Raw genomic sequence first — 12,405 nt, 5'->3', positions numbered from 1 at the left:
TTAAATGATCCTTTATCGCTCCATAATCGCTCCTTCTAAAGAGGTAATGATATGTCCTCTTATCCCAAAAGGCTATTTAATAAAATATCGCCTCTTCATGGCCCCTTCACGATTTTATATATATATCTGAGTTCCTTGATGGCCCCTACATCGCTCCTTCATCTCTCCTTCTTGAAATTTATATTACATTGTACTTACTTTGATGGCCCCTACATCGCTCCTCCATCGCCCCTTCATCGCTCCTACATCGCTCCTTCATCTCTCCATCTTGAAATTTATACTACATTGTACTTTGATGGCCCCTACATCGCTCCTCCATCGCCCCTTCATCGCTCCTACATCGCTCCTTCATCTCTCCTTCTTGAAATTTACATTACATTGTACTTTGATGGCCCCTACATCGCTCCTCCATCGCCCCTTCATCGCTCCTCCATCGCCCCTACATCGCTCCTTCATCTCTCCTTCTTGAAATTTACATTACATTGTACTTTGATGGCCCCTACATCGCTCCTCCATCGCCCCTTCATCGCTCCTCCATCGCCCCTACATCGCTCCTCCATCGCCCCGTACATCGCTCCTTCATCGCCCCTTCATCGCTCCTACATCGCTCCTTCATCTCTCCTTCTTGAAATTTATATTACATTGTACTTTGATGGCCCCTACATCGCTCCTCCATCGCCCCTTCATCGCTCCTACATCGCCCCTACATCGCTCCTTCATCTCTCCTTCTTGAAATTTATATTACATTGTACTTTGATGACCCCTACATCGCTCCTCCATCGCCCCTACATCGCTCCTACATCGCCCCTACATCGCTCCTTCATCTCTCCTTCTTGAAATTTATATTACATTGTACTTACTTTGATGGCCCCTACATCGCTCCTCCATCGCCCCTTCATCGCTCCTACATCGCCCCTACATCGCTCCTCCATCGCCCCTTCATCGCTCCTACATCGCCCCTACATCGCTCCTCCATCGCCCCTTCATCGCTCCTACATCGCCCCTACATCGCTCCTTCATCTCTCCTTCTTGAAATTTATATTACATTGTACTTTGATGACCCCTACATCGCTCCTCCATCGCCCCTACATCGCTCCTACATCGCCCCTACATCGCTCCTTCATCTCTCCTTCTTGAAATTTATATTACATTGTACTTTGATGGCCCCTACATCGCTCCTCCATCGCCCCTTCATCGCTCCTACATCGCCCCTACATCGCTCCTTCATCTCTCCTTCTTGAAATTTATATTACATTGTACTTTGATGGCCCCTACATCGCTCCTCCATCGCCCCTTCATCGCTCCTCCATCGCCCCTACATCGCTCCTTCATCTCTCCTTCTTGAAATTTATATTACATTGTACTTTGATGACCCCTACATCGCTCCTCCATCGCCCCTACATCGCTCCTACATCGCTCCTCCATCGCCCCTTCATCGCTCCTTCTCCAAATTTATATTACATTGTACTTTTATGGCCCCTACATCCCCTACATCGCTCCTCCATCACCCCTTCATTGCTCCTCCATCGCCCCTTCATCGCTCCTACATCGCCCCTTCATCGCTCCTACATCGCCCCTACATCGCTCCTTCATCTCTCCTTCTTATAATTTATATTACATTGTACTTACTTTGATGGCCCCTACATCGCTCCTCCATCGCCCCTACATCGCTCCTACATCGCCCCTACATCGCCCCTACATCGCTCCTTCATCTCTCCTTCTTGAAATTTATATTACATTGTACTTTGATGGCCCCTACATCGCTCCCCCATCGCCCCTTCATCGCTCCTACATCGCCCCTACATCGCTCCTTCATCTCTCCTTCTTGAAATTTATATTACATTGTACTTTGATGACCCCTACATCGCTCCTCCATCGCCCCTACATCGCTCCTACATCGCCCCTACATCGCTCCTTCATCTCTCCTTCTTGAAATTTATATTACATTGTACTTACTTTGATGGCCCCTACATCGCTCCTCCATCGCCCCTTCATCGCTCCTACATCGCCCCTACATCGCTCCTCCATCGCCCCTTCATCGCTCCTTCTTGAAATTTATATTACATTGTACTTACTTTGATGGCCCCTACATCGCTCCTCCATCGCCCCTTCATCGCTCCTACATCGCTCCTTCATCTCTCCATCTTGAAATTTATACTACATTGTACTTTGATGGCCCCTACATCGCTCCTCCATCGCCCCTTCATCGCTCCTTGATGGCCCCTACATCGCTCCTTCATCTCTCCTTCTTGAAATTTATATTACATTGTACTTACTTTGATGGCCCCTACATCGCTCCTCCATCGCCCCTTCATCGCTCCTACATCGCTCCTTCATCTCTCCATCTTGAAATTTATACTACATTGTACTTTGATGGCCCCTACATCGCTCCTCCATCGCCCCTTCATCGCTCCTACATCGCTCCTTCATCTCTCCTTCTTGAAATTTACATTACATTGTACTTTGATGGCCCCTACATCGCTCCTCCATCGCCCCTTCATCGCTCCTCCATCGCCCCTACATCGCTCCTTCATCTCTCCTTCTTGAAATTTACATTACATTGTACTTTGATGGCCCCTACATCGCTCCTCCATCGCCCCTTCATCGCTCCTCCATCGCCCCTACATCGCTCCTCCATCGCCCCGTACATCGCTCCTTCATCGCCCCTTCATCGCTCCTACATCGCTCCTTCATCTCTCCTTCTTGAAATTTATATTACATTGTACTTTGATGGCCCCTACATCGCTCCTCCATCGCCCCTTCATTGCTCCTACATCGCCCCTACATCGCTCCTTCATCTCTCCTTCTTGAAATTTATATTACATTGTACTTTGATGACCCCTACATCGCTCCTCCATCGCCCCTACATCGCTCCTACATCGCCCCTACATCGCTCCTTCATCTCTCCTTCTTGAAATTTATATTACATTGTACTTACTTTGATGGCCCCTACATCGCTCCTCCATCGCCCCTTCATCGCTCCTACATCGCCCCTACATCGCTCCTCCATCGCCCCTTCATCGCTCCTACATCGCCCCTACATCGCTCCTCCATCGCCCCTTCATCGCTCCTACATCGCCCCTACATCGCTCCTTCATCTCTCCTTCTTGAAATTTATATTACATTGTACTTTGATGACCCCTACATCGCTCCTCCATCGCCCCTACATCGCTCCTACATCGCCCCTACATCGCTCCTTCATCTCTCCTTCTTGAAATTTATATTACATTGTACTTTGATGGCCCCTACATCGCTCCTCCATCGCCCCTTCATCGCTCCTACATCGCCCCTACATCGCTCCTTCATCTCTCCTTCTTGAAATTTATATTACATTGTACTTTGATGGCCCCTACATCGCTCCTCCATCGCCCCTTCATCGCTCCTCCATCGCCCCTACATCGCTCCTTCATCTCTCCTTCTTGAAATTTATATTACATTGTACTTTGATGACCCCTACATCGCTCCTCCATCGCCCCTACATCGCTCCTACATCGCTCCTCCATTGCCCCTTCATCGCTCCTTCTCCAAATTTATATTACATTGTACTTTTATGGCCCCTACATCCCCTACATCGCTCCTCCATCACCCCTTCATTGCTCCTCCATCGCCCCTTCATCGCTCCTACATCGCCCCTTCATCGCTCCTACATCGCCCCTACATCGCTCCTTCATCTCTCCTTCTTATAATTTATATTACATTGTACTTACTTTGATGGCCCCTACATCGCTCCTCCATCGCCCCTACATCGCTCCTACATCGCCCCTACATCGCCCCTACATCGCTCCTTCATCTCTCCTTCTTGAAATTTATATTACATTGTACTTTGATGGCCCCTACATCGCTCCCCCATCGCCCCTTCATCGCTCCTACATCGCCCCTACATCGCTCCTTCATCTCTCCTTCTTGAAATTTATATTACATTGTACTTTGATGACCCCTACATCGCTCCTCCATCGCCCCTACATCGCTCCTACATCGCCCCTACATCGCTCCTTCATCTCTCCTTCTTGAAATTTATATTACATTGTACTTACTTTGATGGCCCCTACATCGCTCCTCCATCGCCCCTTCATCGCTCCTACATCGCCCCTACATCGCTCCTCCATCGCCCCTTCATCGCTCCTACATCGCCCCTACATCGCTCCTCCATCGCCCCTTCATCGCTCCTCCATCGCCCCTACATCGCTCCTTCATCTCTCCTTCTTGAAATTTATATTACATTGTACTTTGATGACCCCTACATCGCTCCTCCATCGCCCCTACATCGCTCCTACATCGCCCCTACATCGCTCCTTCATCTCTCCTTCTTGAAATTTATATTACATTGTACTTTGATGGCCCCTACATCGCTCCTCCATCGCCCCTTCATCGCTCCTACATCGCCCCTACATCGCTCCTCCATCGCCCCTTCATCGCTCCTACATCGCCCCTACATCGCTCCTCCATAGGGATAATATAATATAAATTTGGAGAAGGAGCTATGAAGGGGCGATGGAGGAGCGATGTAGGAGCGATGTAGGGGCGATGGAGGAGCGATGTAGGGCCCATCAAAGTACAATGTAATATAAATTTCAAGAAGGAGAGATGAAGGAGCAATGTAGGGGCGATGTAGGAGCGATGTAGGGGCGATGTAGGAGCGATGAAGGGGCGATGGAGGAGCGATGTAGGGGCCATCAAAGTACAATGTAATATAAATTTCAAGAAGGAGAGATGAAGGTGCGATGTAGGAGCGATGAAGGGGCGATGAAGGAGCGATGTACGGGCGATGGAGGAGCGATGTAGGGGCGATGGAGGAGCGATGTAGGGGCGATGGAGGAGCGATGTAGGGGCCATCAAAGTAAGTACAATGTAATATAAATTTCAAGAAGGAGAGATGAAGGAGCGATGTAGGGGCGATATAGGAGCGATATAGGGGCGATGTAGGGGCGTTGTAGGAGCGATGAAGGGGCGATGGAGGAGCGATGTAGGGGCCATCAAAGTACAATGTAATATAAATTTCAAGAAGGAGAGATGAAGGAGCGATGTAGGGGCGATGTAGGAGCGATGGAGGAGCGATGTAGGGGCGATGTAGGAGCGATGTAGGGGCGATGTAGGAGCGATGAAGGGGCGATGAAGGAGCGATGTAGGGGCCATCAAAGTACAATGTAATATAAATTTCAAGAAGGAGAGATGAAGGAGCGATGTAGGAGCGATGAAGGGGCGATGAAGGAGCGATGTACGGGGCGATGGAGGAGCGATGTAGGGGCGATGGAGGAGCGATGAAGGGGCGATGGAGGAGCGATGTAGGGGCCATCAAAGTACAATGTAATGTAAATTTCAAGAAGGAGAGATGAAGGAGCGATGTAGGGGCGATGGAGGAGCGATGTAGGGGCGATGGAGGAGCGATGTAGGGGCGATGGAGGAGCGATGTAGGGGCCATCAAAGTAAGTACAATGTAATATAAATTTCAAGAAGGAGAGACGAAGGAGCGATGTAGGGGCGATATAGGAGCGATATAGGGGCGATGTAGGGGCGTTGTAGGAGCGATGAAGGGGCGATGGAGGAGCGATGTAGGGGCCATCAAAGTACAATGTAATATAAATTTCAAGAAGGAGAGATGAAGGAGCGATGTAGGGGCGATGTAGGAGCGATGGAGGAGCGATGTAGGGGCGATGGAGGAGCAATGAAGGGGCGATGGAGGAGCGATGTAGGGGCCATCAAAGTAAGTACAATGTAATATAAATTTCAAGAAGGAAAGATGAAGGAGCGATGTAGGGGCGATGTAGGAGCGATATAGGGGCAATGGAGGAGCGATGTAGGGGCCATCAAAGTAAGTACAATGTAATATAAATTTCAAGAAGGAGAGATGAAGGAGCGATGTAGGGGCGATGTAGGAGCGATATAGGAGCGATGTAGGGGCGATGGAGGAGCGATGTAAGGGGATGGAGGAGCGATGTAGGGGCCATGGAGGAGCGATGTAGGGGCGATGGAGGAGCGATGTAGGGGCGATGGAGGAGCGATGAAGGGGCGATGGAGGAGCGATGTAAGGGCCATCAAAGTAAGTACAATGTAATATAAATTTCAAGAAGGAGAGATGAAGGAGCGATGTAGGGGCCATGGAGGAGCGATGTAGGGGCGATGGAGGAGCGATGTAGGGGCCATCAAAGTACAATGTAATATAAATATCAAGAAGGAGAGATGAAGGAGCGATGTAAGGGGATGGAGGAGCGATGTAGGGGCCATGGAGGAGCGATGTAGGGGCGATGGAGGAGCGATGTAGGGGCGATGGAGGAGCGATGCAGGGGCGATGGAGGAGCGATGTAAGGGCCATCAAAGTAAGTACAATGTAATATAAATTTCAAGAAGGAGAGATGAAGGAGCGATGTAGGGGCCATGGAGGAGCGATGTAGGGGCGATGGAGGAGCGATGTAGGGGCCATCAAAGTACAATGTAATATAAATATCAAGAAGGAGAGATGAAGGAGCGATGTAGGGGCGATGTAGGAGCGATGAAGGGGCAATGGAGGAGCGATGTAGGGGCCATCAAAGTACAATGTAATATAAATTTCAAGAAGGAGAGATGAAGGAGCGATGTAGGGGCGATGTAGGAGCGATGAAGGGGCCATGGAGGAGCGATGTAGGGGCCATCAAAGTACAATGTAATATAAATTTCAAGAAGGAGAGATGAAGGAGCGATGTAGGGGCGATGGAGGAGCGATGAAGGGGCGATGGAGGAGCGATGTAGGGGCCATCAAAGTACAATGTAATATAAATTTCAAGAAGGAGAGATGAAGGAGCGATGTAGGGGCGATGTATGAGCGATGTAGGGGCGATGGAGGAGCGATGTAGGGGTCATCAAAGTACAATGTAATATAAATTTCAAGAAGGAGAGATGAAGGAGCGATGTAGGGGCGATGTAGGAGCGATGAAGGGGCGATGGAGGAGCGATGTAGGGGCCATCAAAGTACAATGTAATATAAATTTCAAGAAGGAGAGATGAAGGAGCGATGTAGGGGCGATGTATGAGCGATGTAGGGGCGATGGAGGAGTGATGTAGGGGCCATCAAAGTACAATGTAATATAAAATTCAAGAATTAGAGATGAAGGAGCGATGTAGGGGCGATGTAGGGGCAATGTAGGGGCCATCAAAGTACAATTTAATATAAATTTCAAGAAGGAGAGATGAAGGAGCGATGTAGGGGCGATGAAGGGGCACTGGAGGTAAAGGACTATGGAGGGGCGATGGAGAGGCTATGAAGGAGCCATCATGGGGCTATAGTATAGCCTCTTATCATAAGAGGCGATATTAACGCCCCTTCAAAGGAGCTATTAAGAGGCCATGAAGGAGCTATAGCATAGCCTCTTATCATAAGAGGCGATATGAACGCTCCTTAAAAGGGGCTATCACATCGCTCCATATGATAAGAGGTTATGCTATAGCTCCTTGAAGGAGCTATAGAAAATCATCGCCCCATATGGAGCGATGTCATGGAAAGGACTATACCCAAAAAATTTTATACTGAAGACAAAAAAATATTGGCGGCACCTAAAAAATTAACGGCAAAATCATTAAATTTATTTTAAATTTAGTACTTTCCATATAAGGGCCTAACGAGCAAAGCCCCCTTCCCAAATTTGAATTAAAGATAGGGGGAATAGTTTTTTTCTTTATCCCTGACAATATTTATTAATGTTTCATTAATGTATACTGTATAGCCCCAAATTCATTAATATTTTATAAAAATTATTATTTTACAGAACATTAGGAAATTAAAATATTGGTGGCCCTTTAATGATTATTGGCAAAATTATTAAAGATATCAAAAACTATTAACGAGCAAAGTAAGAGGATCTTACTCACCACTGAACTGATATGGTCCTTCTTTACATTGAAGATATTTATAGGTCCTGGCTAGGTTTAAGATTCCATCCTCCCAAGGGATTTTACCTTCAAAATTTTGATGGTGCCTTACCTAGAAATGCTTTAATTGATACTAGCGGCTAAGCCCCCAGAGGCCTTTAGTGACACTTTAAATATTTTTTTTTCTTTTCAAATTTTTTTATGTTGCGTTCTAGTCTCTACGTAAAATCGAGAATGTTTTTTAAAAATTGTTTTTTTTTGTGATTTCTCTTTGAGGGTGTGGGGGGGGATGGTACCCTCCCCCCAAATAGTTGTAAACCTTCCCGAGATCTATGTGAAGCTATCCTGTTAAGGAGAAACCGATCGGTTCAGTGGTTAGCGAGATCCTTCAGTACAAATATACAAACGCACAAACACACAAAAGACATCCTGTTACTTTATTATATTACTAGCGGCTACGCCCCTAGAGGCCTCTAGTGGCACTTTGAATGTTTTTTTTATTTAAAATATCTAATTACAGAAATAATTGGTTTATGTTTCGTTGGAGTCTCTTTTTCGAGAGGGGTAATTTTTTTCTAGGGGCGATTTCTCCTGATAGGGTGGTGGTACCCTCCCCCAAAATAGTTATAAACCTTCCCGGGACTTATGAGAAGCTACCCTGTTAAGGAGAACCCGATCGGTTCAGCGGTTAGCGAGATCCTTCGCTACAAACAGACAAACACACAAACACACAAACACACAGACAGACATCGTTCTACTTTGTATTATAGATAAGGATATTTTTCAAAAAGATTTGGGGGTTCCTGCGGCACCCCCCAATTCGTATGATAGCCTAAACACCCATCTTATCCCAATCTTATGTGGTAGGGTTTATTGTTCAAGTGGAACTTTGAGGGAAAGCACTATTTTTCCTTATAATAACTCATTAACTCTGCAATTAAGTCTTTTTGTTTGCTTACACATAAGTAATTATATAAAAGATTTGATTTAACTTAAAATAAAAATTATTGAAAATGAAATAATGCCTACGTAATGCCTATATAAAAGAGCTTCTAATATACAAATATCTTTATGAGTTGGTCAATAATGCTGTGATTGTGCATGGCTCCATATGGATATTTTTATCCTTGCTCTTATATTTTTATGGACGTAAAAGTTCTTGACTATTAGTAGCGAAGCTATTCTGTAATTTAAGTTGGCTGTCCGTCTGTCAGTAAGTCCGTAACGCTATGGGGTAAATGTTTTTTTTTCTCAGCTTCTATTCAAGATAGACAACTGATTATTTTTTGCAAAGTTTTCCTATACTAATTTTTTATTTTATCTATTTTGACAGTCGGTCTGTCAGTTGTGCTACAAAATACAAATATAAAAAAAAAATATTTAAGAAAGGTTTCGTGATTATTTTTTGTTCTTGATTTTAACAAATCATCAAATGCTCTTTAAATCTTGGTATTCCTATCTATGATATTTTGTACTTCACTACTCTAATAAAGTGTTAATTCCAGCTGGCTACAGCCAACCCCTTTACCCCATCCCCTCCCGTCCTACTGGGTAAACGAACTAACCAATAAATACGATTCATTTTATCAACCTTAATAGAAGACAAATTTTTCATTGTTAATATATATCCACACTGTTGAAAATAATTTTTTTATTTAGTATCAATTGATACTCTGGAGAGTATTGTAACCGTAAGTACGCTACAACTATATAATTAATATATAACACTATGTAATACTATATAACACAAGGATGACAACATCCATAAGTAGCGAAGCACAAAATTTCATGGATGGGACTGACGGTCATTGTTGTTTTCTTCAAACGACGGGAAATTTAATTTTGATATCTTTAACTGAAAAAATTTTGAAAATCGATTAATAAACACCAAAGATATGGGGGAAAATGTAAAAAATATAAAAATAGCCAAAAACCTGCAAAAAGGCAGTCTGACCGTCATTGACCGGAAATTCAATTTTGATATCTTTCACTGAAAAAAATTTTAAAACCGGTCCATAAACACCAAAGAAATGGGGGGAAATGTAAAAAAATATAAAAATAGCCAAAAACCTGCAAAAAGGCAGTCTGACCGTCATTGTTGTTTTCTTCAAACGATGGTAAATTTAATTTTGATATCTTTAACTGAAAAAAGTTTGAAAATCGGACCATAAACACCAAAGATGTGGGGGAAAATGTAAAAAATATAAAAATAGCCAAAAACCTGCAAAAAAGGCAGCCTGACCGTCCTTGTTGGTTCTCCAAACAACGGAAAATTTAATTTTGATATATCTAACTGAAAAAATTTTGAAAATCGGACCATAAACACCAAAGATATGAGGAAAAATGTGGAAATTAAAAAAATAGCCTAAAACCTGCTAAAAAGCCGTACGACCGCCATTGATGTTTTATAGTTAATTGTGCTCCTTAATGATGGGAATGTTGTCAAAAAATTTCAGCTTTCTATCTTTTATAGGAGCTGAGTAAATCCCATTTCCCCCATAGCGTTACGGACTGACGGACTGACGGACGGACAAAGTGAATTATAGAGTAGCTTCGCTACTAACAATAATTATTACTATACAGAACCCATACATTTTTTAGTATCGATTGATATGCTCTAGAATACTGGAAAATACGGTACAGAAATGTTTATTAAAATAGTACTATTTGATAGACTCTAGTGTACTGGAAAACACGCTGTAGAAATGTTTTTTTAATTTAGTACTATTTCATACGCTGTAGCGTATCAGACAATACGCAAGAGAATGGTTTATTAAAATAGTAACTATTCATACGTTCTAGGGTACTAATCCGTACTGTAAAGAATAATTGAAACAGACACCATTGGTGCATACCTTTCATGGAAGTGTTTCTGCTTGGTCGTTTTAGACAAAGATGAAATGTTACTATTTATGCTCAGATTTATAGTTTTGATTTTTGTAATTATGACTGACCATAGTTTTTATTTTTAAGGATCATGTTTAGTCCTAAACATCTTTAAAGTCTTTTTTTTTACTAAATTTACATTTAAATTAATGTTTTATTGCTCTGCTTGGTATGTTTGTTGATATAACAAAATGTATATGTACATATAATAATCATATATTATAAACTGATCTTTCATCCAAAGTAAAACAGTTTCATACTCTACAGAGTATCAAAAATTATGATAGAGGATATCAAAAATTGCAAAGGAGAGTATTAAAAACTTACTTCTACCGTATTGAATATTATTCCAAAGAGCGTATTGGATAATACTATACAGACAAATACATTATTTAAACTGCGAACCAAAAAAATAGGCAAATCTGAATTTACAGAATAGCAGCTTTAATATTCATTTAGGATGATTTTACTGTAAATATAAAATGTAGATGCATCTTTTGGTTACAAGTTTCCACCGTTAATTTTTTATTAATCAGCACCAATGAAGCACAAGATCTCAAAAACAGCATTTTGGGTAAAAACTGATGAACCAAAAAGATATGCAAATCCAAAACAAATCAATGGAAAAATAATTTTTTGCACTTTTCTTCTGTTTTAAAGATTGATTTTGATAAATTAACAATTTTTTAAGAGATTTATGCATTAATTATTATGAAATGTAATATAGGGTAGAAATTAATGATTTTTAAAAATAAGAAATATTAGAAAAAAAGAAATTCGACCCCTATCACTTTAGAGGACAGTTGCTGACCTCCAGTCTTATGAATGAAGCTAAATACATATTAAAAATAATAATTACTCCCAAATGTACACAAAAATGATTTTTAATGTGTTAAAAAAATCTATTTTAAAATCTTGATTTTGAGGATGATGGCCTTTAAGATGCTCCTATGGGTAGTGATGGTGAGCCAAATGTTATCAAAGTGCATGACTATGATGACAACTTATATATTGAACTATGGTCCAATTTTTGTATTCATAGCAGCCTCCAGCCAAGCAGTATTAAAAAAGAAAAAAATTGCAATTTTAATTACTCCAATTCATAAGGTAATTACCATAGTTTTTAGAAGATGTTTATATTTCTTGACGTCAGGCTCCATTGGAGATTGCTATGACTACAAAAAATGGTACATAGGTTGATAGACAAGTTGTTGTAATGGGCATGTACTTAGATAACATTTAGCTCACCATCATCACCGATAGGAGCATCTGAAAGGACATCATCCTCAAAATCAAGATTTTAAAATGTTTTTTTTTAACACATTAAAAAGCATTTTTTATACTTTTCAGGGTAATTTTTATCTTTAACATGTATTAGGCTACATCCATTAAACTGGAGGTCAGCAGCTGACCTCTAAAGTGATAGGGGTTGAATTTCTTTTTTTCTTATATTTCTTATTTTAAAAAATCATTAATTTCTACCTTATATCACATTTCATAATAATTAATGCATAAATCCCTTTAAAAATTGTGAATTTATCAGAATCAATCTTTAAAACAGAAGAAAAGTGCAAAAAAATCGTTTTTCCATTGATTTGTTTTGGATTTGCATATCTTTTTGGTTCACCAGTTTTTACCCAAAATGCTGTTTTTGAGATCTTGTGCTTCATTGGTGCTGAT

The sequence above is a fragment of the Acartia tonsa genome, chromosome 3 (assembly GCF_053477335.1).
Source record: "Acartia tonsa isolate MP-2025a chromosome 3, ASM5347733v1, whole genome shotgun sequence".
NCBI classification, from domain to species: Eukaryota; Metazoa; Arthropoda; class Copepoda; order Calanoida; family Acartiidae; genus Acartia; species Acartia tonsa.
The sequence above is the reverse complement of the archived record's forward strand: the minus strand, read 5'-3'. Positions refer to the sequence as shown.